Source organism: Callorhinus ursinus, unplaced genomic scaffold (genome assembly GCF_003265705.2).
Source record: "Callorhinus ursinus isolate GAN/ISIS: 27379988/994484 unplaced genomic scaffold, GSC_fseal_2.0 scaffold86, whole genome shotgun sequence".
In the NCBI taxonomy this organism is placed as follows: Eukaryota; Metazoa; Chordata; class Mammalia; order Carnivora; family Otariidae; genus Callorhinus; species Callorhinus ursinus.
The window spans coordinates 1,003,885-1,030,749 of NW_027397148.1; the positions used below are offsets into that span (position 1 = coordinate 1,003,885).

The 26,865-nt window shown below is 40.9% G+C and overlaps 1 pseudogene; it reads right to left on the reverse strand.

The window, feature by feature from the left end:
- Positions 1–1,568: 1,568 nt before the first annotated feature.
- Positions 1,569–18,035, reverse strand: LOC112817874 (uncharacterized; annotated as a pseudogene).
- Positions 18,036–26,865: the final 8,830 nt, after the last annotated feature.

Consider the following 26,865-nt stretch of genomic DNA (forward strand, 5'->3'; position numbering starts at 1 on the left):
GACCTGGCTTAACACCTTGGCTGGACCTGTGTCAGCGAGCCAGACCAGCCTTCCTGTGTTCAGGGTAACATTGGGAGCTTATCTGCAATTACAAGGGGGAGCACTTAAGAAAAGAACTATATCAAACTTGGAAACAGGAACACAGCTGAGAGCCTGTTCTCCCAATGCCACCCCAAAGCACCCACCAACAGGCCCACTCGAGGCCAGTCTGTTCTCCAGCAGCGGGCACGCTGGTTTTCACTGAATGCACTCTATTGAGGAGGGTAATTTATAAACCTCCTGGGGTAGATGTTCACTGACAGCAATGCAAATTATCCTTGCCCAATAGCAATGCGGTGAGTTTTGTCTTGCAAACATACAAATGGTCACTGTCCAGTAGAAAAGATTACAACCCAGAGGTTACAGTTTTATTACCCTGGGGCGTTGACCAGTTTTGTATGTAATTTAGCAACTTTATTCCTACAATCTTTCAATGACTAAAATACGTTTTAAACCAGCTCTGTCATCTTACTTGTCCCCTCATTAATGAGTTAAATAAGTCCTTGGCATGTGCTCATTCTTAAAAACAAACAAACAAACAAAAAGAACAACATCAAGGTCACTTTACAGTGGGTGCTGTCGCTGGCTAAAGCACCGGCCCCCGCTGTCTGCAGGGCTTCACCCTGGGAGTGCCCGGACTCTCCCCCAGTCACTACCCTTGCCCCATCCTCCTGTGGGTATTAGCAGGTGTCCCTTGAGCCTAGGTCCAGCACAATGCCTCACAAGTCTAGTACTTCCAGAAAACCAGCCCCGGGTTGCTTGGACAGAAGCACCCACATGCTGGAGTGGCTCTCCTCCCGACTTTGACCCCTTCTTCCCCTCGCCAGCACCCACTCCAGGCTGGGGCTGCCTGGGCATAGTGGTCAAACAGCAAGATGGGGAAACCAGTGGCTTTCCTGACATATCCCCACACATACGCATACCTTTGGGGGCTGATAATTTTCTGCTAATGGCTCAAGTGAGTCTGGAAGCTGCACAAATTCCATCATTATGATAAAATTCTTTCTGTAGACCAGTTACAGCCCCAGTTAAATCGTTGCCCTTTCTCGAGGGAATAGAAGCACCACCCCCGAGCTGATAGAAAAGTCCTTCCGGATGGAGAGGCCAGTGCAGGGGGCATGCGGGGTGCTCCCCTCACCATGTCCCTGGGGAGCAGACCCCACGCGCTCTTAGCCACCCAGAGGGTGTGGGCAGGCTCCCCAACATCAAGTGGTCTGTAGTCTGAGGTGACGCAGCAAGGGGGGCCCTTTCCCAGTTCTCTGTCCCTCAGGCCTGGGCCTCACTCTGCGTGATTCCTGTGACTCTTTCCACCCCCCTTCCCCGGGTTCCCAGCCAGGCACCTCTGATCACTCCTATCTTCTGTTCCTCTGACTCTGTTCCTTTCCCCCCCCCCCCAGGCCCTCTGTCTGAAGTCATCTGTGTCTGGGCTCCCACAGGGCCTGCTTTCCTGGAAGCGTGTCCGATCAGGCCACTATCCTCCCCATCACCTTTCCCTGGTTCCCACCGTGTGAAGCCAACCCCCCAACTTGTCACGCGCTGCCGCCCCCACGCCACACTCCCGAGGCCATCATGGTCCCCGTGCTGCAGGCCCAAGGCCTGTGGTGGCCGCCTGCTGGCTCCCAGCCCTGCCTGGCCCGGCCACCCCTGCCCCGGAGGGCTGTCCCGCCCACGGTCACCACACGCCTCTCCCACCGGGCTTTACCACATTCTGTCTCATAACCACCCACGTGTAGAGCGTGTTGGCCCAGAAGCTGGAGAGCCTCTAGCAGAGCTGAGGATGGGCAGAGGGGACACATCCCTGGGGAGAGGTCTGGACCACATGGACTCAGCCCCCTTTAAGCTAGAGTTCAACTCTCCGGTGGGACAGACAGACCCAGTCACACAGCCTGTTTTGAGGCTGCCCAGAGAGGAGAGAATCTGGCCCCAAGGCAGGCTGTCTTCATTCTTGGCTGACGGCCGGCACAAAGGGATCCCAAGGGCTTATGTGGTAGGCTTCATTACTGTCCTTTCCTCCTCCAGAACAACCGCACAACTCCTAGGCTTCCAAAGTCTATTCTTGGAACTTGTTCTGTCTGAGTGCTTTTTGGCCAGCAAGCAGCACGCTCTCTGTCATCCCCATGAACCTTATGCCAACCCTAATACTTGGATTCCAGGGCCCCACCTTGCCACTGGGGTCGACAGCATGCAGATGGCCTCACTGCTGAGGGTGAGACTGAAGGGATGCTGCCTCTCAACAAATGGCATTCACGTAAATGTAAAATTCAAGCCCCTCTCCTTTTTTTAAGTTTTTTGTTTGTTTGTTTTGGTTTGGCTTTTACTGATCTCTACACCCAATATGGGGCTCGGACTCACGACCAGAGATCAGGAATCTCATGTTCTTCCTACTGAGCTAGCCAGGTGCCCCAAACTCCTCTTCTTGGCCTGCCAAACCATGTTCTTGCCCACTAGAATGAAAGTGGGGATATCCTGAGGACAGAATGCCCAGCACGTGGCCCTGAGTCCAGTCATTGCTGTCACCTGCTGCTAACCAGCTCTGGCATCCTGTGTCTTCCCTTGAGGTAGTCTTCTACAGAGACTAAGGAAGCCTCAGCTTCAGGAAGGTGGATTGTCCATCAAGGGATGGTGCAAAGAGGCCTGGAGTCAGAACGTGAAGACTTGGGTTCTAGTCTTGGATACACCCCTTTCATACTGTGTAGTTGGAGCAGGTCAATTCATCAGACCTTCAGTTTCCTTATCTGAGGAATGGGGATACTAATTCTTTCTTTTCCATTTTGCAACATTATTCAAATTAAATGATCATTTCCTTAGCCAATATAACAAACAATGCTCAATTATTCATTGATTTATTACTTCCTAAGTAGTCTTTTTACTTTTTTTTCTCTGAAAGTATTTTAGTCTCGGGGAGCCTGGGTACCTCAGTCAGTTGAGTGTCTGACTTTTGATTTCTGCTCGGGTCATGATCTCAGGGTTGTGGGACTGAGCCTTGCATCAGGCTCTGCACTCAGTGTGAAGTGTGCTTGTCCATCTCCCTCTCCTTTTCTTGCTTGCTCTCTCTCTCTCTCTCTCTCAAATAAATCAACAAAAATAAATAAATAGCCATTGACAAAGCACCAGATTATCCTTCCCAAAACAAAATTACTTCTGGCACAAAAACACTCCTTACTTACTACCCTGAGCTGGATACTTAAAAATGGTTAAAATGGTAAATTTAATTTTGTTTTAATTTTCCTACACTTATACAGAAAGCACTCCTAACTCTCCTGGAATGTTCCTTTCATTCCAACACACCCTCAGTCTCTGCCCTCTCACAGTGCCCTGCACCAGTCCATAAGGTACTTCCTTGATCCCCCTGTCATCAGGGCACCTGTCACCCAGTGGTGACACCCACTTATGGGACATTGTGCCTCCCCAGCAAGATGGCCATCACCAAAATTCAAAAACCAAGACTTCCAGCATGTTGGCCAACACCTTATGCAAGAGGGATAGTCAGCTGATTTCTCCATCCACAGTGAAGGGAGGGAGGTGAGGCTCAGGCCTTTCAGGGATGTGACTCCTTGATAGCATGTCCTTTATTCCTCATGAATTTTGCTCACTGCATCTTTTTGATATCCATATTAATTCCTATTGCTGTCCTAAGAAGTTACCACAAGGGAGTTATATCAACTAGATGGCTAGGAAGCCCCAGATCTCATTTCCCCACACAGACACCAACGAAGCAAAAATATATAGTCCAAAAAAAGCATTATGAGAACTCTAGAGATCACTAAATAAGTCATAGTAGCCCAGGCAGGCTCAAAGCCAAGAACAAACAAATTCAAATAGGTAAGAAGAGCTGTTTAATTTCAACCCAACAGCCTTTCCCCAAGCTGGAAAGCTTGGTGCAGTAGGGAGAAAGCATCCCACATATAACTTCTCCCTCAGGAGGGGAAAAAAAGAAGAGTAGAATGTATGTCCAACATTTCAGCTTTTCAAGACACTTCCTGAGGGACTGGTTTTGGTTTCATCTGCCTCAGAAGGCTCATGGAACCAACATACTTTGGATGCCTGAGGCCATGGAAAGCAAAAGAGAGCTCGGAGGCTTGTTGAAACACCCAGGACTTGCAGTACCATAGACAGACACCAAAGGAAGTGACAGATTATTAGCTTCTAAAAAAGAAAAAGCAGGGGCGCCTGGGTGGCTCAGTCGTTAAGTGTCTGCCTTCGGCTCAGGTCATGATCCCAGGGTCCTGGGATGGAGCCCCGCATCAGGCTCCCTGCTGAGCAGGAAGTCTGTTTCTCCCTCCCCTGTTCCCCCTGCTTCTGTTCCCTCTCTCGCTGTTTCTCTCTCTTCAAATGAATAAATAAAATCTTTAAATAAATAAATAAGTAAATAAATAAATAAATAAATAAATAAATAAATAAATAAATAAATAAGAAAAGGCAAATGTCTCTGATTAGGAGATTACCATACAAGCCCAGAGAAGACACATCCTCAGAAAAGGATTAAGAGGCTCCCAGCAACTCTAGCTGTGCTGATTGGTGAGGGCTTTTCCGGTATGAAGCCAGTTGAAGACCACACACAAAAAATTTTTTTTAATTTTTTTATTGTTATGTTAATCACCATACATTACATCATTAGTTCTTGATCATTAGTTCTTGATGTAGTGTTCCATGATTCATTGTTTGTGCATAACACCCAGTGCTCCACGCAGAATGTGCCCTCTTTAATACCCATCACCAGGCTAACCCATCCCCCAACCCCCTCCCTTCTAGAACCCTCAGTTTGTCTTTCAGAGTCCATCATCTCTCATGGTTCGTCTCCCCCTCCGATTTCTCCCCTTCATTCTTCCCCTCCTGCTATCTTCTTCTTTTTTTTTCTTAACATATATTGCACTATTTGTTTCAGAAGTACAGATCTGTGATTCAACAGTCTTGCACAATTCACAGCGCTCACCGTAGCACATACCCTACCCAGTGTCTATCACCCAGCCACCCCATCCCTCCCACCCCCCACCACTCCAGCAACACTCAGTTTGTTTCCTGAGATTAAGAATTCCTCATATCAGTGAGGTCATATGATACATGTCTTTCTCTGATTGACTTATTTCACTCAGCATAACACCCTCCAGTTCCATCCACGTCGTTGCAAATGGCAAGATCTCATTCCTTTTGATGGCTGCATAATATTCCATTGTGTATATATACCACACCTTCTTTATCCATTCATCTGTTGATGGACATCTAGGCTCTTTCCACAGTTTGGCTATTGTGGACATTGCTGCTAGAAACATCGGGGTGCACGTACCCCTTCGGATCCCTACATTTGTGTCTTTGGGGTAAATACCCAGTAGTGCAATTGCTGGATCATAGGGTAGCTCTATTTTCAACTGTTTGAGGAACCTCCATACTGTTTTCCAGAGGGGTTGCACCAGCTTGCATTCCCACCAACAGCGTAGGAGGGTTCCCCTTTCTCCGCACCCCCGCCAACATCTGTCGTTTCCTGACTTGTTAATTTTAGCCATTCTGACGGGTGTGAGGTGGTATCTCATTGAGGTTTTGATTTGGATTTCCCTGATGCCGAGCGATGTTGAGCACTTTTTCATGTGTCTGTTGGCCATTTGGATGTCTTCTTTGGAAAAATGTCTGTTCATGTCTTCTGCCCATTTCTTCATTGGATTATTTGTTCTTTGGGTGTTGAGTTTGATAAGTTCTTTATAGATTTTAGATACTAGCCCTTTATCTGATATGTCATTTGCAAATATTTTCTCCCATTCTGTCAGTTGTCTTTTGGTTCTGTGGACTGTTTCTTTTGCTGTGCAAAAGCTTTTTATCTTGATGAAATCCCAATAGTTCATTTTTGCCCTTGCTTCCCTTGATTTTGGCGATGTTTCTAGGAAGAAGTTGCTGCGGCTGAGGTCGAAGAGGTTGCTACCTGTGTTCTCCTTTCGGATTTTGATGGACTCCTGTCTCACGTTTAGGTCTTTCAACCATTTGGAGTCTATTTTTGTGTGTGGTGTAAGGAAATGGTCCAGTTTCATTCTTCTGCATGTGGCTGTCCAATGTTCCCAACACCATTTGTTGAAGAGACTGTCTTTTTTCCATTGGACATTCTTTCCTGCTTTGTCAAAGATGAGGTGACCATAGAGTTCAGGGTCCCTTTCTGGGCTCTCGATTTTGTTCCATTGATCTATGTGTCTGTTTTTGTGCCAGTACCATACTGTCTTGATGATGACAGCTTTGTAATAGAGCTGGAAGTCCGGAATTGTGATGCCGCCAGCTTTGCTTTTCTTTTTCAAGATTCCTCTGGCTATTCGGGGTCTCTTCTGGTTCCATACAAATTTTAGGATTATTTGTTCCATTTCTTTGAAAAAAGTGGATGGTATTTTGATGGGGATTGCATTGAATGTGTAGATTGCTCTAGGTAGCATTGACATCGTCACAATGTTTGTTCTTCCAATCCATGAGTATCGAACGTTTTTCCATTTCTTTGTGTCTTCTTCAATTTCTTTCCTGAATATTTTATAGTTTTCTGAGTACAGATCCTTTGCTTCTTTGGTTAAATTTATTCCTAGGTATCTTATGGTTTTGGTGCAGTTGTAAATGGGATCGACTCCTTGATTTGTCTCTCTTCTTTCTTGTTGTTGGTGTATAGGAATGCCACTGATGTCTGTGTATTGATTTTATATCCTGCTACTTGACTGAATTCCTGTATGAGTTCTAACAGTTTTGGGGTGGAGTCTTTTGGGTTTTCTACATACAGTATCATATCATCTGCAAAGAGTGAGAGTTTGACTTCCTCTTTGCCGATTTGGATGCCTTTGATTTCTTTTTGTTGTCTGATTGCTGTGGCTAGGACTTCTAATACTATGTTGAAAAGCAGTGGTGAGAGTGGACATCCCTGCCGCGTTCCTGACCTTAGGGGAAAAGCTCTCAGCTTTTCCCCATTGAGAATGATATTCGCTGTAGGTTTTTCATAGATGGCTTTTATGATATTGAGGTATGTACCCTCTATCCCTATACTCTGAAGAGTTTTGATCAAGAAAGGATGCTGTACTTTGTCAAATGCTCTTTCTGCATCTATTGAGAGGATCATATGATTCTTGTTCTTTCTTTTGTTAACGTATTGTATCACGTTGATTGATTTGCGGATGTTGAACCAACCTTGCAGCCCAGGGATAAATCCCACTTGGTCGTGGTGAATAATCCTTTTAATGTACTGTTGGATCCTATTGGCTAGTATTTTGGTGAGAATTTTTGCATCCATGTTCATTAAGGATATTGTTCTGTAATTCTCCTTTTTGATGGGGTCTTTGTCTGGTTTTGGGATCAAGGTAATGGTGGCCTCATCACAAAAAAATTTTTTAAAGGCACATGAAGAAACAAGGAAACATGGCCCAATCAAAGAAAAAAATTTCATCTCCAGAAATCAATCCTAAAGAAATAATATATGAATTGCCTCACAAGAATTCAATACAGTCATCTTAAAGAAGCTCAATGTACTATAAGAGAACACAAATAGATAACCAAGGAAAATCAGGAAAAAATGCATGAACAAAATGAGAATACCAACAAGGACACTGAAATGAAAAAAGAACCAAACACAGATTCTGGGAAGATGGCAGAATAGGAAGCACCAGGAATCTGTTTCCCCACCTAGACAGTAACTACACTGGCAGAATCTTCTGCTATAACTATTTTGGAACTCAGGAGCCTATTGAAGGCTTGCAACTTCCAGGGGAAGGCTTGGATAAAAAGTTGCAGTTTGGGCACCTGGGTGGTGCAGTCGGTTAAGGGGCCAACTCTTGGTTCTGGCTCAGGTCAGCATCTCAGGGTCTTGTGATCAAGCCCTGCATTAGGCTCAGCTTTCAGCAGGGAGACAGCTTGAGGATTCTCTTCCTCTCCCTCTGCCTCTCCCCCTGCTCATGTGCACACATTCTCTCTCTCTAAAATAAATAAATATATTTTTTTAAAGTTTCAGTTAATTTCAGTCAATTTTAGCTCTTAACACAGTAGCAGCTATACATCCTCCACCCGTCAGCCATGTGAAAGGCAGCTGGGCATATGTTCCTGGAGCAGCTTGCATGCAGCTTGCCGGAGTCAAGGTGGGCAGAAAGGACTCTGTCTTCCAAACCTCAGATATGTGCTCTGACTGCTAATAGTTGCTTCTGATCACAGAAGAGCAGACACGGAAGTGAGTACCCATTGTTATACCTCCCTGATTATAGCAAGCCTCTCCTTCCTCTGGCTGAGGTGACTTCTTGGGGATTTAAAGAGCCAATGCCCACCCCCCAACCCCCACATTTCATCTTTCTATTTTTCCCCTTTTGGGAGCCAGACATAAAGATTAGGACACTCAAAAACAACTGTAGAGGTGGAGTTAAGATGGCGAAGGAGTAGGGGACCTGAGTTTGTCTGGTCCCTTGAATACAGCCAGATAGTTATCAAATCATTCTGAACACTTGCAAAATCAATCAGAGATCTGAGAAAAGAAATGCCGCAATTCTACAAATAGAAAATGACCCTTTTTTGGAAGGTAGGAAGTACAGAGACTTGAATCCAGGGTGATATATCAGACAATACAACAGAGGGTAGGGAGCTAGCTTAAGGAGGCTACCACAAAGTATTATAAACAGTGGGGAGCAAAATCAGAACTTTCAGAAGTCTGTTACAGTGGGGGATGTTCCTGGTTTAAAGGTGTTCAGGTGGTGAAGTGGGGTGGAATTCCAGGTGGGACAGCATGGTCTCAGGATCCCCGGGGTCACAAGAATAATGGGGATACCTGAGTGGCCAGAGTTCTCAGGCACAAGAGTGGGGAAAACAGCTGAAAACAGTGAGTCTAAGTGCTGGCTTTCTGCTCTGTGTTGCCATAAACTGCAAACCAGTGCATGGTCATGCAACCGCTTTCCTGGCAGGGACCCAGCAAAAGGCAGAAGTGTGGTGAGACTGACCCCCCTCCATCCGCTAAGAGGAACAGCAAGGGTCCACACTGCAGAACTCCATAAGATTTGGAGTTTTGAAACTCAGTCGCATGCCTGAGATAAAAACGCTTCGTCAGGGGCGCCTGGGTGGCTCAGTCAGTTAAGCATCTGCCTTCAGCTCAGGCCATGATCCCAGGGTCCTGGGATCAAGCCCCACATCAGGCTCCCTGCTCAGCGGGGAGCCTGGTTCTCTCCCTCCCTCTACCTGCCTGTCTGCCTACTGGTGATCTCTCTCTCTCTCTGTCTGCCAAATAAATAAATAAAATCTTAAAACAAAAAAAAAAAAGCTTCATCACATGCTGGGTAAACACAGAGTTCAGACAAAAACCAGGGAGACAAAAGTGACTGCTTTTCTGAGGGCTCACTGAAGAGTAAGTGGGCGGGGGGGGTGCAAACTTTCAGTTCCAGCACTAGAAAGCAGGGCGCCACCATGTTCATCCCACCATCAGTGCTGAAAACCTTCAGGGAGCAAAATAGCACCACATAGTAGAATCCAGAGCTGCTTACACTGAGCCCTCTCTCCCTGTGATGGGAGGCACACTTCCACTAAGGCAAGTGGACCTGGAGATTGGCACAACAGGCCCCTCCCCGAGAAGACCAGCCTGAACAACTGGCTCCCACCAAGTTTATTGACCAAAGAGGGCTGCAAAACCTCAGCTCTTGGGGAAAACAGTGTGGAGCCTTTGTTGATTTTGTTTTTTTCCTTAGTCTTTCAGTATTTTTTCAGCTCTTTTCTTATTTTTTCAATTCTTTTTTATTCTCTTTTAATTTTTATTTATATATATATGTTTTATATATATATAATTTTTGGTTTCCTTTCATTGTATTTTACTTTATTTTTGCATGTATATATCAGTTTTTCTTTTGTTCCTATTTTGGGATCAGTTTCTTGTAATAAGCACACCAAAACACACCCAGGATCTAGTGTTCTGTCTTGGTCTGTTTCTTGTTTGTTTTTTTCTTATTTTGTTTTGTTTTGTGTTTTGTTTGGTTTGTTTCATTTTCTGTTGTTCTTATTGTTGTCTTTTTCTTTCTTCTATTCTTTTCTGGACAAATTAACAAAATGGAGAAATTCACCCTAAAGAAAGAACAGGAGGTAGTAATTATTGCCAGGGATTTAATCAATATGGATATAAGATGTCTGAACTAGAATTTAAAACATTGATTATAAAGATACTGCCTGGGCTTGAAAAAAAACATAGAAGACACTAGAGAATCCCTTGCTGTAGAAATAAAAGAACTAAAATCTGGTCAAGCTGAATTTGAAAATGCTATTACTACAACACAGTCCTAAATGGGAGCTATAAAAATGAGAATAAATGAGGCAGCAGAGAGAGTGAGAGATACAGGAGATAAAATGAAGGAAAATAAGGAAACTGAAAGGAAGAAAGACTACTATTGGATCACAAAGGGAGACTTAGAGAACTTAGTGATTTCATAAAACAAAATAGTATCTGGATTAGAGTGGTCCCAGAAGATGAAGAGAAGGAGAGAGGTACAGAAGGTTTCTTTGAACAAATTATAGCTGAGAATGTCCTTAATCTGGGGAAGAAAACAGGCATTCAAGTCCAGGAGCACAGAGAACACCCCTCAAAAATCAATAAAAACAGGTCAACACATCAGCATGTAATAGTGAAGCTTGTAAATTTCACAGATAAAGAGAAAATTCTGAAAGCAGCTTGGGACAAGAGGTCCTTAAACTACAAGGGTAGATACACAAGGCTGGCAGCAGAACTGTCTACAGGGACCTGGCAGGCCAGAAAGGACTGGCATGATATATTCAAGGTGATAAATGGCAAAAATATGCAGCCAAGAATGCTTTTATCCAGCAAGGCTGCCATTCAGAATAGAAGGAGAGATAAGGAGTTTCCAGGACAAACAAAAACTAAATGAATTTGTGGACACTAAACCAGCCCTGCAAGAAATATTACAGACGATCCTTTGAGTGGAGAGAGAGCCCAAAAGTAACAAAGATCAGAAAGGAACAGAGACAATCTATAGGAACAACAACTTTACAGGTAATACAATGGCACTAAATTCATATCTTTCAATAGTTACTCTGAATGTTAATGGACTAAGTGCTCCAATCAAAAGACATAGGGTATCAGAATGGATAAAAACAAAAACGAAAACAAGACCCATCGGTATGCTGCTTATAAGAGACTCATTGTATACCCGAAGACGCCTTCAGATTGAAAGTGAAGGGGTGGAGAACCACTTAACATGCCAAAGGACATCAAAAGAAAGTCAGAGTAGCCATCCTTCTATCAGACAAACTAGATTTAAAAACAAAGACTGTATTACGAGATGGAGAAGGACACTATATCATAATAAAATGGTCTATCCAACAAGAAGATTTGACAACTGTAACTATTTATGCCCCTAACTTGGAAGTGGCCAAATATAGAAACCAATTAATAACAACATTAAAGAAACTCATTGATAATAATACAATAACAGTCGGGGACTTGAACACCTCACTCACAGCAATGGACAGATCATCTAAGCGGAAGATCAACAAGGGAGCAAGGGCTTTGAATGACACACTGGACCAGGTGGACTTCACAGACATATTCAGAGCATTTCATCCTAAAGCAGCAGAATACACATTCTTCTCCAGTGCACATGTCACTTCTCCAGAAGAGATCACATACTGGGTCACAAATCAGGTCTCAACCGGTACAAAAAGATGGAGATTATACCATGCATATTTTCAGACCACGGTGCTTTAAAACTTCAAGCCAACCACAAGAAAAAATTTGGAAGGAACACAAACACATGGTGGTGAAAGAATGAATGGGTCAACCAGGAAATTAAGGAAGAATTTTAAAAATACATGGAAGCAACTGAAAATGAAAACACGACAGTTCAGAACCTTTGGGATGCAACAAAGGCAGTCCTAAGAGGGACGTATACAGCAAATACAGGCCTTCCTCAAGAAACAAGAGAAGTCTCAAATAAACAACCTAACCGTACACCTAAAAGAGCTGGAGAAAGAACAGCAAATAAGGCCTAAATCCAGCAGGAGAAGAGAAATCATAAAGATCAGAGCAGAAATCAATGATATAGAAATCAAAAAACCAGGAGAACTGATCAACCAAGCTAGGAGCTATTAATTCTTTCTTTGAAAGAATTAATAAGATTGATAAACCTCTAGCCAGACTTATCAAAAAGAAAAGAGCAAGGACTCAAATAAATAAAATCACAAATGAAAGAGAAGAGATCACCACCGACACCAAAGAAATACAAACAATTATTTATTTATTTATTTATTTACTTATTTATTTACTTATTTACTTATTTTTGCAAACATTTCTAGGAATATTATGAGCAATTATATGCCAACAAATGAGGCAATTTGGAAGAAATGGATGCTTTCCTAGAAACATATAAACTACCAAAACTAAAACAGGAAGAAATAGAAAACCTGAACAGACCCATAACCAGCAAGGAAATTGAAACAACAATTAAAAATCTCCCAACAAACAAGAGTCCAGGGCCAGACGGACTCCCAGCGGAATTTTACCAAACATGTAAAGAAGAATTAATACCTATTCTTCTGAAGCTGTTTCAAAAAATAGGAATGGAAGGAAAACTTCCAAACCCATTCTATGAGGCAGCATTACCTTGATCCTAAATCCAGACAAATGTCCCATTAAAAAGGAGCATTACAGACCAATATCCCTGATGAACATGGATGCAAAATTTCTCACCAAGATACTAGCCAATAGGATCCATCAGTACACTGAAAGGATTATTCACCACGAGCAAGTGGCATTTATTCCTGGGCTGCAAGGGCAGTTCAACATCCACAAATCAATCAATGTGATACACCACATTCAGAAAAGAAAGGACAAGAACCATATCATCCTCTCAATAGATGCAGGTAAAGCATTTGACAAAGTACAGCATCCTTTCTTGATCAAAACTCTTTACAGTGTAGGGATAGAGGGAACATACCTCAATATCATAAAAGCCATATATGAAAAGCCCACAACGAATATCATTCTCAATGGGGAAAAACTGAGAGCTTTTCTCCTAAGGCCAGGAACACGGCAGAGATGTCCACTATCCCCACTGCTGTTCAACAGAGTACTAGAAGTCTTAGCCTCAGCAATCAGATAACAAAAAGAAGTAAAGGCAGACAAATTGGAGAAGAAGAAGTAGTCAAATGTTCACACTTCCCGGACAACATGGTGCTCTACGTAGAAAACCCAAAGGACTCCACCAAAAAATTTCTAGAACTGATACAGGAATTCAGCAAAGTCGCAGTATACAAAATCAATGCACAGAAGTCAGTTGCATTTCTATATACTAACAATGAAACAGAAAAAAAGAAATCCAGGAATCGATCCCATTTATAATTGCATCAAAACCATAAGAAAAGTAGGAGTAAACCTCACCTAAGAGGTAAAGGATCTGTACTCTGAAAACTATAGAACACTTATGAATGAAATTGGGGAAGACACGAAGAGATGGAAAAACATTGCATGCTTATGGATTGGAAGAATAAATATTGTTAAAATGTCTATGTTATCCAAAGCAATCCACACATTCAATGCAATTCCTATCAAAATACCATCAGCATTTTTCACAGAGCTGGAACAAACAATCCCAAAATATGTATGGAACCAGAAAAAATCCCAAATAGCCAAAGGAATGTTGAAAAGGAAAACCAAAACTGGAGGCATCACAACTCTGGACTTTAAGCTGTATTAGAAAGTTGTAATCATCAAGACAGCATGGTACTGGCACAACAGACACACAGATCAATGGAACAGAATAGAGAATCCAGAAATGGACCCTCAACTCTGTGGGTCAACTAATCTTTGGCCAAGCAGCAAAGATTATCAAATGGAAAAAAGACAGTCTGTTCTACAAATGGTGTTGGGATAATTGGACAGCCACATGCAGAAGAATGAAACTGGACCACTTTCTTACACTGTACACAAAAAGAAACTCAAAAATGGATGAAAGACCTATATGTTTGACAAGAATCCATCCAAATCCTTGAGGAGAACACAGGCAGCAACCTCTTTGACCTTAGCCACAGCAACTTCTTGCTAGACATGTCTCTAAAGGCAAGAGAAAAAAAGCAAAAATGAACTATTGGGACTTCATCAAGATAAAAAGCTCTTGCACAGCAAAGGAAACAGTTGACAAAACTAGGCAACCTACAGAATGGGAGAAGATATTTACAAATGTCTTATCAGATAAAAGGCTAGTATCCAAAATTTATAAAGAAGTTATCAAGCTTAATACCCAAAAAACAAAAAATCCAGTCAAGAAATGGTCAGAAGATATGAACAGACATTTCTCCAAGGAGGACATACAAATGGCCAACAGACACATCAAAAAATGCTACACATCACTTGTCATCCAGGAATTACAAATCAAAACCACAATGAGATACCACCTCACATGGGTCTGAATGACTAAAATTAACAACTTAGGAAATAACAGATGTTAGCGAGGATGTAGGAAAAGGGGAACTCTCTTACACTGTTGGTGTGAATGTAAACTGGTGCAGCCACTCGGAAAAGAATATGGAGGTTCCTCAAAAAGTTAAAAATAGAGTTACCCTCTGACCCAGCAATTGCACTACTAGGTATTTATCCAAGAGATAGAAACATAGTGATTCAAAGAGGCACATGCACCCCAATGTTTAGAGCAGCAATGTCCACAATAGCTAAACTATGGAAAGAGCCCAGATCCATCAACAGATGAATGGATAAAGAAGATGTGGGGTGTGTGTGTGTGTGTGTGTGTGTGTGTGTGTGTGTGTATGATGGAATATTAATCAGCCAACACAAAGAATGAAATCTTGCCATTTGCAATGACATGGATGGAACTAGAGGGTATCATGTTAAGCAAAATAATTCAGTCAGAGAAAGACAAATACCTTATGATTTCACTCATATGTGGAATGTAAGAAACAAAAGAGATGAACATAGGGGTAGGGAAGGAAAAATAAAATATGAAAATAGAGAGGGAAGCAAACCATAAGAGATGCTGAATTCAAGGAAATAATGAGGGTTGCTGGAGGGAAAGTGGGTGGAGGGAAGAGATTATTGGGTGATGGGCATTAAGCAGGGCACTTGATGTAATAAGCACTGGATGTTATGTGCAACTGATGAATCACTAAATTCCACCCCTCAACTAATAATAGAGTATATGTTAACTAAATTGACTTTAAATAAAGATTTTAAAAAACCAACTGTATATAGGGAGAATTTTAGAGAGTGACCATGCCTGCCTAAAAAGCTCAGAAAAGACCTGAGATTTACAGCTCATGATGACCCTGGCCACAAAGAAAACCTACAAGAACCACAAAACCAAAACAGCAACAAAGCCCAGCAAATCCTGGGGAAAGAGGAGAATCTGATTTCCAGAGTTACCACATTGTTGGATTCAAGTGTCCAGTGTTGAACAAAAAATTCATAAGGCACACGAAGAAGTAGGAACTATGGCCCATTCAGAGGAAAAAAAAATAGATCAACAACAAAAAATTAATCAAACAGTGGCAGGGTGCCTGGGTGGCTCAATTGATGAAGCTTCCATCTCTTGATCTCAGCTCAGATCTTGATTTTAGGGTGGTGAGTTGAAGCCCCGCCCCCCTTGGGCTCTATGCTGGGCATGGAGCCTACTTAAAAAAACAAACAGTGGCAGGTATACCAGACCTGGGGGAAGGTATACTAGACAAAGCTATCTTAAAGATGCTCAATGAACTAAAGGAAGATGTCAATAAAGTCAAGAAAATCATGTGTAAACAAAATGAAAATATGAAAGAGATAGAAAAGAAATTCTGGAGCTGTAAAATACAATAACTGAAATTAAATATTCTCTAGGAGTCATAGACAGATTTGAGCAAGCAGAAGAAAGGATCAGTGAACTTGAATATAGGATAATGGAAATTACTGAGTCTGAGGCACTGAAAGAAAAAAAGTTCAAAGAAGCCTGAACAGAACCTGAGGGACTCCTAGGAAACCATCAAGTGGACCAATATACATATTGTGGGAGTCCCAGGTGGAAGAGAGTGAGAAAGGGGCAGAGAGAATATTTGAAGAAATAATGGCTGAAAGCTTCCCACATGTGATGTAAGACATGAATATAAACATCCAAGAAGCTCTGTGAACTTTGAGTAAGATGAACTCAAATAGATTGACCTGAGATACATAGTAATAAAACATTCAAAAGAGGAGAAAACCTGGAAAGCAGCAAGAAAGGAGAGAATTATCACATTCAAGGGAGTCTCAGTAAGATTTTCAGCAGATTTCTCATCAGAAACTTTGGAGGGCAGAAAGCAGTGGGTTGATATATTCAAGGAGCTAAAAGAAAAAAACTGTCAATTAAGAATCCTATGTCTGGCAAAACTGTCCTTCAAAGTGAGGGAGAAATTAAGACATTCCCAGATAAACGGAAGTTGAGGGTGTATGTGACCACCAGTCCTGCCCTAGAAGAAATGCTCAAGTGAGTCCTGCAAGGTATAATGAAACTGTAACCTGAAGCCATTTGAAGAAATAGAGATCTCAATAAAGGTAAATACGTGGGTAATTATACAAACTAGTATTATTATAACAATGGTTTGTAATTCTACTTTTTGCTTTGTACAGGATTTTTAAAAACAAATACATTTTCTTAAAAGCTAGTATTATTGTAACTTTGGTTTGTAATTCCAAATTTTGTTTCTAGATAATTTAAGACACTAATGCATTTCAAGAATTATTAGCTTATGTTTGCAGGAACACAATGTGTAAAGTTGTTATTTGGTGACATCAACTAGCAAAAGAGGTGAAGACAGAGCTGTAGAGGAGCAGCGTTTTTATATGTAATTACTGAAGTTAAGCTGGTATAAATTCAAATGAGAATGTTATAACTTTAGGATGTTAAATGTAATCCCCATGGTAACCATAGAGAAAAATAGCTACAGAATATATACAAAAGGAAATGAGAAAAGAATTGAAACGCTTCACTACAAAAAAAAAAAAAATCAAACATGAGAGAATAGTAATGCAGGACATAAGGGACAAAAAAAGCTATAAGGCAAATAGCAAATTGTTATATCAAATAGAAAAATGACAGAGGTAAGTCCCTCCTGATAAGTAATTACTTGAAATGTAAAGAGATTAAACTCTCCAATCAAAAGACAGAAGTTGGCAGAATGTATAAAAAACACATGATCCAGCTATATTCTGTCTACAATAGACTCACTTTATTTTGTGTGTGTGTGGTTTTGAAAATGTTTTTTTCTTTACTGTTATTTTGTAATGGAGCATGACAATCTTTTCCAGGCACCTGGGGGAAGTCCCCTACAGAAAGACAGAGAACACTGTAGTTGGATCAAACGGCTGCTGGAAACAAGACTGACACCAACAGCAAAGTATTAGCTTAACATCAAAGCACTTAACCTGGCAAATGCCTGCCAGGGAAAGCATGGTCAGCAATATTCTCATCAGAGAAATTAGAATTGAAGGCCAAAGGCATTAAAGATATGGGCCCCTTTGGCCCCTACCTCTGCCCCTCACTCTCCTGACATCTTGTACATCTCTTTGCGTCCAATGAAATGCATCTTCTGGCTTTTTCTTAGCTCTTTCTGAGCCCTTGACATAGCTCCACATTCTCTCATCAACTCCTCACTAACCAAATGCCTTTCCTGTAAGTCCTCCTGATGGTCCTTGGGGGAATGATCCATCCTCCCATTTTTCTTTTTGCTTTTCTGGGCACATAATCTTCAGCTAGGTGCTTTTTGGCAGCCCATGGCTCAGCCATGGCTTTTGCCAGAGATTCTGGCTTGCCCTCACTATGTGGTTTTTCTCTCATTTTCAGACGTGCCCTGCTTTTCTTGCTTTCTCTCACCTTCTGGTTGTCTTTCATCATCTGGCTGTCCCTCATTCTGGAGCTTTCCCTCATGGCCTGGTTTCCCTTCCACTTCCAGCTTTTCCTCTCATCTGATTTTCCTTCATCATCAGGCTCTGCTTTATCTTTTGGCTTTCCCTCAATTTCCACCATTCCTTCATTTTTATTGTAGAGTTTTTCCATGTTGATATTTCCCCTTCTTTCCCTGTCCTGCAAGGATTCTGGACAGGCTCTTCCTCCTTTTCCAGCCTTGCAGAGTGCTGGAGACAGACACACAAACCTGCAGGTCCAGGGCAGGCCTGTGCCTTCTCAGGCTCACCAAAGTCCTCTTGCCTACCACCAGGCAGCTCAGGGAGCTGCTTCCATGCAGACAATAGGAGTGCACAGTGCAGGAACAAGACCGCAGGACAGATGAGCCAGCTACAACAGACTCACTTTAGACTCAAAGATACAAATAGATTAATAGTGAAAGGATGACAAAAGATTCCATGTAAATAGTAACCAAAAGAGAGCAGGGGAGGATGTACTAATATCGGCAAAATAGATGTTAAATCAAAAAATTTATAAGAGACAAAAAAAGACATTATACATTAATAAAATATTTGATAGAGCAAGAAGCTATAACAATTTAAACATTTATGCATCCAATATCAGGCTATCAAAATATGTGAATCAAAAATAGATTAGAATTGAAGGCAGAAATACACAGTTCTAAAACAATGGTTGGAAACTTCGATATCCTATTCTCAATAATGAATAGAACAACCAGACAGAAGATGGGGAAGGAAATAGAGGACTTAATATAATAAACCAACCAGATCAAACAGACACATACAGAAAACTCTGCCCAACAAAAATAGCGTGTAATTCTTCTCAAGTGCACATGAGATATTCCAGGATAGATCATATATTAGACCACAAATTAAGTTTCAGTAGGTTAAAATATATAGATATTATCTGACAATCTTTTCTATCCACAATGGGATAAGGTTAAAAGTCAGTAACAGACATAAGGGCACCTGGATGGCTCAGTCAGTTAAGCATCTGACTCTTGATCTCAACTCAGGTCATGATCTCATGGGTCATGAGATCAAGCCCTGCATTGGGCTTTGTGCTCAGTGGGGAGACTGCTTGAGATTGTCTCTCCCTCTGTCCCTCCCCCTACTCACGCACATGCTCTCTCTCTCTCTCTCAAATAAATAAATAAATCTTTAAAAAAATCAGTAACAGACATAAAACTTGAAGGATCAGAAACTTGTGGAAATTAAACAATACACAAACAACCAGTGGATCAAAGAATAAATCACAAAAGAAACTGCAAAGTACTTAGAGATAAATAAAAATGAAAGCACAGCATACCAAGACTTTTGGAACTCATCAAAAGCAGTGCTAAGTGGGAAATCTATAGCTATAAGCACTTATATTTAAAACAAGGGCGCCTGGGTGGCACAGTCATTTAGGCCTCTGACAATTGATTTCAGCTCAGGTCATGATCTCAGGGTCATGGGATCAATCCTGGCATGCAGCTCTGCGTTTGGCAGGGAATCTGCTTGAGATTCTCTCCCTCTCCTTCTCTCTCTGCCCCTCCCCCCTGCTCACGTGCATGCTCTCTTTCTCTCTCTCTGTCAAATAAATAAATCTTTGAAAAAGATAAATAAAAACAGGAAAGATCTCAGGGCGCCTGGGTGACTCAGTCGGTTGAGCATCCCACTTTTGGTTTTGGCCCAGGGCATGATCTCGGGGTCGTGGGATTGAGCCCCTTGGAGTCTGTTTGAGATTCTTTCCCTCTCCCTCTCCCTTCCCCTCTGTCTTTCCTCCTGCTCAGGCATGCACATGCTCTCTCTCTCTCTCAAATAAATAAATAAAATATTTAAAAACAGGAAAATCTCAAATCAACAACCTAACTTTACAAATTACAGAACTAGAAAGAAAAGAACAATCTAAACCCAAAATGAGCAGAAGGAAGAGAATAATAAAAATTAGAGCAGAGATAGAAAAACAATAAAGAAAATTAATGAAACTGAAAGTTAGTTCTTTGAAACTGACAAGCCTTTAGCTAGATGGACTATGAAAAAAAGAAGACTCAAAATTAGAAGTGAAAATAGGAACATTATTACTGATATGACAGAAAAAAGAAAGATTATAGGAGAATGTTATGAACAACTATACACCAACAAATGGGATAACCTAGGTGAAATGGACAAATTTCTGGAAATACACCAAGGAAAAATTACAAAGAAATAGAAAATCTGAATAGAGTTATAACTAGTAAGTAGATTGAATCAGTAATAAAAATCTCCCAACAAAGAAAAGGCCTGGACCCTATGGTTTCATTGATGAATATCTCAAACACTTAAAGGAGAATTAACACCAATATTTCTCAAACTTTTCAAAAAAATGAAAGTGGAAGAAATACTTCCTAATACACTTTAAAAAGCCAGTATTAACCTGATAATGAAGCCAGACAAAGACACTACAAGACATGAAAACTACAGACCAATAGTCCTTATGAACATTGATGTAAAAATCCTTAACAAAATGCTATCTATCAGATTCAACAACACATTAAAAGGATTATCCACCATGACTAAGTGGAATTTTTTTCCCCCCTGGAATGAAAGGATGGTTCAACATTAAAAAAAAAAAATCAATTAATGTAATACATCACATTAATGGAATGAAGTATAAAATCTCAATTGATGCAATAAAAGCATTTGACAAAATTCAACACCCTTTTATGATAAAAACATAACAAATAAGCTTGAAATAGAGGGAAACTACCTCAACATAATAAAGGCCAGATACAAAAAGCCCACAGTGAACATCGCATTCAATGGTGAAAGACTGAAAGTTTTCCTGTAAGATCAGGAACAAAGCAAGGATGTCCACTCTTGCCACTTCTGGTCAACATAGTACTATTAGCCAGAGCAATCAGACAAGAAAAAGAAATGCAGGGTATCTGCTTCAGAAAGGAAAAGGTAAAGTTATCTGTTTGCAGATGACGTGATCTTATATGTAGAAAACACTAAAGATTCCACAAAGAAAAAAATTGTTAGAAAGTTCCAGGATACAAAGTCAACACACAAAAAGGAGTTGTTGTTTTTTTTATGCAGTGACAATGAACAGTCTGAAAAGGAAATTAAGAAAATGCCTTTTAGAGTAACACTGAGGGGCACTTGGGTGGCTCAGTTAGTTGGGTGTCTGACTCTTGATTTGGGCTCAGGTCATGATCTCAGGGTCATGGGATCATGCCCTGCATCAGGCTCCCTGCTCAGCAGGGAGTCTGCTTGAGATTTTCTCCCGCTCGCTCATTCTTTCTAAAATAAATAAATAAAATCTTAAAAAAAAAAAAAAAACCAACAAAACCAAAAAGAGTAAAGTACTTAGGAACAGATTTAACCAAGCAGGCAAGAGACTTGTACACTGAAAATTACAAACACTGAAATTAAAGAAGGCACAAATAAATGGAAAGAAACCCTTGTTTATGGATTGGTAAACTTAATGTTGTTAAAATGTCCATACTACCAGAAGTGACCAAGAGATTCAATACAACACCTACCAAAATCTCAGTGGCATTTTTGCAGAAATAGAGAAAACCATCCTAATATTTATATGGAATTTAAGAGGACCCCAAATAGCCAAAATAATCCTGAGAAAGAGAAACAAAGCTGGAGGCCTTGCACTTCCTGAATTCAAAACATATTACAAAACCATAATGCAGTTTTGCAAAATGAAAAAGTTTTAGAGATCTATTGTAAAGTGCTTATAGTTAATACAATCGTACTGTATACTTTGAAATGGTTAAGATGTTAAATTTTATGTTTTGTGCTTTTTATCACAGTAAAAAGAAATGGAAGATAATTCTATGATGACAAAGACCTTGTCTCCAGGGTCTAACACAGTGCTGCCACATAGTAGTTGTTCAATAACAACTTTATTTGCTGAATAAATGAATGAATTCATGAAACTAAACCCTATGCTTTTAATTATTATGATGTTCTCTTTCTAAAGTGGTAATGACCATCTTATTTTGAAGATTTGAAATTATCTTGTCCAGTCTTTTCATTTAGTGGAAAAAGAAACTGAATCTCAAAGCAGTTCTGTAATTTTTTTCAAGGTCACAAAACAATCCCATAGGATGATTTCTGTAGAAATTATTGTATACAAATGTTTTAAGGACTTACTTTTACTAAATAAAATGATTTTCTTGGAAAACAAATCACCACAAGCTTAGAACTTTAATCAAAACAAATGTTTTCTCCTGTAGTTCTGGGAGTCAGAAGTTCCATTTGGGTTTCACCAAGCTAAAGTTTGTGTTGGCTTGCTGCCTTCCTTCCTCAAAGCTTTTTTTCCTGCTGATTCGGTGGTTGGCAAAATTCAGAGTGTATGCCAGAGGTCCCTGTTTCTCTGCTGGCCGTCAGCTGAGGGCCATTCCCCACTTGTAGCAGCCACCCACCGTCTGTGGCTCCATCCTCAAAACCAGCACAGCAGACTGGGTCTGTTCGTTGCTTGCCTCTGAACTTCTCCTGGGGTGCCCTCTCTCTCTCATACACTGGGAAGGGTTCTCTGCTTTTAAATTTTTTTTTTAAAAGATTTTATTTATTTATTTGAGAGAGAGAGAATGAGAGATAGAGAGCACGAGAGGGAAGAGGGTCCGAGGGAGAAGCAGACTCCCCGCTGAGCAGGGAGCCCGATGCGGGACTCGATCCCGGGACTTCAGGATCATGACCTGAGCCAAAGGCAGTTGCTTAACCAACTGAGCCACCCAGGTGCCCTGGACTTTGAGTCTTTAAAAGCAGAGAACCCTGGGGCGCCTGGGTGGCTCAGTTGGTTAAGCAACTGCCTTTGGCTCAGGTCATGATCCTGGAGTCCCGGGATCGAGTCCCGCATCGGGCTCCCTGCTAGTCAGGGAGTCTGCTTCTCCCTCTGACCCTCTTCCCTCTGTCTCTCTATCTCTCATTCTCTCTTTCTCAAATTAAAAATAATAATAATAATAAAAGAAAAGAAACATTAAAGACTCAAAGTCCACAATGTTAGTCACATCTGCAAATCCCTTTTTGTCAAGTGTCAGGGGACATCACAGGGCAGTGGACTTCTTTGAGGGGACCATTATTTTGTCTACCATGCTGTCACTAACATTTCTTGTACACCCGTATTTGCTATAAACTATATTTAAATCTAGAGATTTGTACATATTCAGGCTTGATTTCTTTGGCAAGACTATGTTATATGTTATGCAATGTACCATAAGAGGAAGCACAGGTCTCTCGTTTTGTGAGGCTGAGATTAACCAGTGGGTGTTGCTGTTGTCAGACTGATGTATCCATTCCACATCAACAGTTCCCCCGATTGAGCAACCATGGATGAATATTGCCTTGACCTATTCTTTCACTAAAGGTTGCAAAATAGCGGCACCTGGGTGGCTCAGTCAGTTAAACGTCTGCCCTAGGCTCAGGTCATGATCCCAGGGTGCTGGGGTTGAGTCCCACGTCGGGCTCCCTGCTCAGCGGGGAGCCTGCTTATCCCTCTGTCTGCCACTCCCCCTGCTTGTGCTCTCTCTCTGACAAATAAATGAATAAAATCTTTTTAAAAAAATAAAGGTTGCAAAATGGTAATATTCTATTTTTCCTTCTTTATTCTGGTCAATAAGTTGGAATTTCTCTATAAGAAAAAGGATTTCTCCTCATCAACTCTTTGATTACTATGAGTTACAGTTTATAACACAAAGGCAGGTTAAATTGATGATTGTTTTTTTACAAGTTTTCAGACAATAAGCATTGGCTTCTTAGCATCATCCAAAGGTAAGTGATGAGTTGTGGGTTTTGTTTGTTTCAGTATTATTATGAAGTCCTGGATTTAGACGTATTAAATGTGTTTCAGTCCTTTGTAGTTACTATTCTTTTCATGTTCAAATGGTCACCTCTGGGGCCTAAGGAAACCCCTTCAAGTTGACATCTGAGTCTTTCTGACATGACCCTGGTCGTCTGTGATGACTTCCTTGCCTTCTGGTGAGGCAGGATGTTCCAGATTCTGGACATATTGTGCCTCAAGCCTGGAAGCAGTGTTTCTCCAGGGACGTCTGGTTCTTTTTCCTGTAGAAGTTCTTCTGGGTCCCTTGCTCCTCAGTTAACATAGGTTGTTGTAGTATTTTTCAACAGATAGAACCAGGAAATAAATTTTTTCAAAAGAAACTTATGAGGTTATTCTATTCCCAATTCAAATTTAGTATTAAAGGGGTTTTATTTAATTTCTTTAATTTCATACTTCTTTCTCTTCTCTTATGCTGAAAATTTTGGCTCCTAATGACATAATACAATTAAATATTTGCTTTAGCCTACCAAACATAATAGCTTTTGAGTAACAATGCCAATAATATTAGTAGTAGTAATCATATTATTAATAATGCTGGTATACAATTCTTCACAATAGAGTTCAAGATACATTTGTAATACTTTTTGGCCTTAGGATATATCCCACTAGGGATGTACAATTAAATTATTGAAATCTAAAGTCATTTGAAATCATTTCTCTTTGTGTGGTGTGAAGTCATAATTCAGTAGAATTAGTTTCACTTGTTTTATTTTTTATTTTTACAGATTGATCTTTTAAGCTTTAATATTGATTTATAATTATGTAACATGTTCATGTAGATTTTAAAGTCAAATCTACAAAGCAAAATACATTCAGGTTAGTGTAACTTTCATCCTGTGTTTCCTCCCTCACACTATATATAATGATTTTTATTAGCTTTCTCTTCTTTCATTTTAAAAAAGTACAAATATACATTCGTATTCATTGGCCCCCATACTAGTTTTCTTGTTGCTGCATAACAAATCACCACAAACAGAGAGGCTTAAAACAACACCCACTGATTAGCTAGCTCATGGTTCTGTAGGTTGGAGCCCAGCAAGGCATGGCTAGGTTCTCTGTTCAGGGTCTCAGGAGGCTGAAATCAATGTGTCGGCTGGGCTTTGTCTCATCTGGAGCTCAGAGTGCCCTTCTAAGCTCATTCCTTTGGTAACATTCAGTTTGTGGCTGGTTGTCAACCACTAGTCACTGTCTGGGAGGCTTCTCTCAGCTTCTTGGGCAGGTCACACCAATAGCTGTTTGCTTCTTCCAGGCCAGCAGGAGCTCACCTATAGGTCTTCTTCTGTAACTTCCTGGAGAAAACCCGGCTCCTAAAAGGCTCATCTGATTAGGTTGGACCCACCCCAGATGCTCTCTCTTCTGCCCGGGAACATAACATAATCACAGGCATGATCTGATTCTATTTAGAGGGACACCCACACTCAAGGGTTGTGTACACAGGGGGCAGGAATTGTGGGGACCACCTTAGGATCTGGCCTGCTATTCCCCCTTTCTTAGATAAAAGGTAGCATATAATTTACACCATTCTGAACTTCCTGTTTCCTCTTATTGTTTCCTATAGCTTATCCTAAAGAAGGGGATAGACATATTCCCTCATCCCTTTTGTTGTTGCTGCAGTTTCACTTCCATTTTATTATCTTAAAGTTTCACATGCAGGAAATTCACCCTTTTTGGTGCATAGTTCTACGAGCATAAACAAATGCACACAGTGATGTATCACCAACACATTCAAGATCAAAAAGTTTTATTGGGGCACCTGGGTGGTTTAGTCAGTTAAGCATCTGCCTTCAACTCAGCTCAAGATCCCAGGATCCTCACATCGAGCCCCACATGGGGCTCCCTGCTCAGCAGGGAGTCTGCTTCTCCCTCCTCCTCTACCCCTCCCCCTGTGGGTGCTCTCTCTCTCTCTCGCTCACTCTCTCTCTCAAATAAATAAAATCTTTTAAAAAAACAAACTGGTTTTATCAGCCCTCAAACTTTCCCCCATGCTTCCTTTTTGTATTTAACCCTTCACTTCACTTTTAATTCCTAGAAAACACTGATCTGTTTTCTGTACCAATAATTTTGCCTTTTCCAGAACGTCTTGTAAACAGAATCGGATAATATGTGGCTTTTGAGTTTGGCTTTTTTTTTTTACTTTTTATTTAGCAAACTACATTTGACATTTATTTATGTTATTGCATATATCAGTAGTTTCTTCCTTTTTATTGCTGAGTAGTATTCCATTATGGTATTTATCCATTCACCATTTGAAAGATATTTAAACCTGGTTGTTTCCAGGTTTTTTGGCTATGATAAATAAAACTGCTATGAACATTCAGGTAAGGATTTTCCCATGAATGCATGTTTTCATTTCTCTTTGGTTAATATTTAGGAGTAGGATTGGTGGTCATATGCTAACTACATGTTTAATTTATTTTTTTTTATTTTTTTTTAAAGATTTTATTTATTTATTGGACAGAGAGAGAGGGAACAGAAGCAGCAGGAGAAGGAGAGGGAGAAGCAGGCTTCCCGCTGAGCAGGGAGCCCGATGTGGGGCTCGATCCCAGGACCCTGAGATCATGACCTGAGCCGAAGGCAGACGCTTAACGACTGAGCCACCCAGGCGCCCCTACATGTTTAATTTAATAAGAGATTGTGAAACTGTCTCCAAAGTGACTGTACCATTTTGCATTCCCACCAATGAATGAGAGTTCTGGTCCCTCCACATCTTAATCAGCACTTGGTATTGTCAACTTTTTGTTCTTTTTATTTTTAATGCTGTTCTAATAGATGAACACTGGTATCTCATTGGTGTTTTAATATGCATTTCTTTAATGAATAATGATATTGAGTATCTTTTGCTGGGTTTAATTGCCATCTGTATCTCTTCTTTAATGATGAGTCTGTTTAAATTATTTCCTCATTTAAAATTTTCCTTATTTTGGGGCACGTGGGTGGCTCAGTCAATTAAGCGTCTGCTTTCAGCTCAGGTCATGATCCCGGCATCCTGGGATCGAGCCCCACACGGGGATCTGTGTTCACTGGGGAGCCTGCTTCTCCCTCTCCTTCTGCCTGCCTGCCTGTGTGCCTACTTGTGATCTCTCTGTCAAATAAATAAATAAAATCTTAAAATAAAATAAAATAATAAAATAAATTTTTCTTA